The sequence below is a fragment of the Nematolebias whitei genome, chromosome 17, assembly GCF_014905685.2.
Source record: "Nematolebias whitei isolate Nwh7 chromosome 17, NemWhi1, whole genome shotgun sequence".
Lineage (NCBI taxonomy): Eukaryota > Metazoa > Chordata > Actinopteri > Cyprinodontiformes > Rivulidae > Nematolebias > Nematolebias whitei.
In genome coordinates, this window is record NC_056514.1 from 8,098,321 (window position 1) to 8,099,631 (window position 1,311).

Consider the following 1,311-nt stretch of genomic DNA (forward strand, 5'->3'; position numbering starts at 1 on the left):
CTGTGCACGGTGGCTCTGGATGTTTCTACTCCAGACTCAGTCCACTGCTTCCGCAGGTCCCCCAAGGTCTGGAATCGGCCCTTCTCCACAATCCTCCTCAGGGTCCGGTCACCTCTTCTCGTTGTGCAGCGTTTTCTGCCACACTTTTCCCTTCCCACAGACTTCCCACTGAGGTGCCTTGATACAGCACTCTGGGAACAGCCTATTCGTTCAGCAATTTCTTTCTGTGTCTTACCCTCTTGCTTGAGGGTGTCAATGATGGCCTTCTGGACAGCAGTCAGGTCGGTAGTCTTACCCATGATTGCGGTTTTGAGTAATGAACAAGGCTGGGAGTTTTTAAAAGCCTCAGGAATCTTTTGCAGGTGTTTAGAGTTACGTCGTTGATTCAGATGGTTCAGAGGTTAATAGCTTGTTTAGAGAACCTTTTCATGATATGCAAATTTTTTGGGACAGGCATTTTGGGTTTTCATGAGCTGTATGTCATAATCATCAGTATTAAAACAATTAAAGACCTGAAATATTTCAGTTGGTGTGCAATGAATCTGAATTATATGAAAGTTTCATTTTTATCATTACATTATGGAAAATAATGACCTTTATCACAATATGCTAATTTTTTGAGAAGGACCTGTATATATATATTTGTGTCAGGAAGGGCATTCAGCATAAAGATCATTGCCAAGTCTTCGTGTGACTTAGATCATTGTAGCGACCTCTGAGGAAGGGTGCAGACGAAAGAAGAAAATAAAGATATATAAAAATAAAGTATAAAAAGAAACGGTATATAGGGACCTAAAATATACGTTAACCACTAATCATGTAATGTAATATGGTGTATTAAACTGCAGCCCGAACATGAGTCTGTTGTGAGCAGATGTGTATGAAAACAGCAGCTTAAAGGCAAGAAATCAGCAGCATGGATAAAGTCACATATCTCCAATTAAAGCAGTGCTTCTCAATTATTTTTTGTTGCCCCCCCCCCAGGAAGAAGTAAACATTTCGCGCCCCCCAACTCTCTGCCACAACTGTAAGTAGTATAATTTGTCTATAAAATTGTTCTAAGTACACCTCTACATAACATTGTATCCTTATTAACATTAAATTAAAAAATATATATAAATATAGATCACACTGATGGGGGGGGGGGGGGGGTCTGGGGGTCCTCCCCCAGAAAATTTTGAATAAAGTAGATACCATTTCCTGCATTCTGGTGTATTTTAATGGTTGTTTAACATCTAGTTTTACCTACATAAGTAAACACTTGTGTAGTGAACCTGATCTGGACCTGATCTGACCTCAAATCTTGATCAG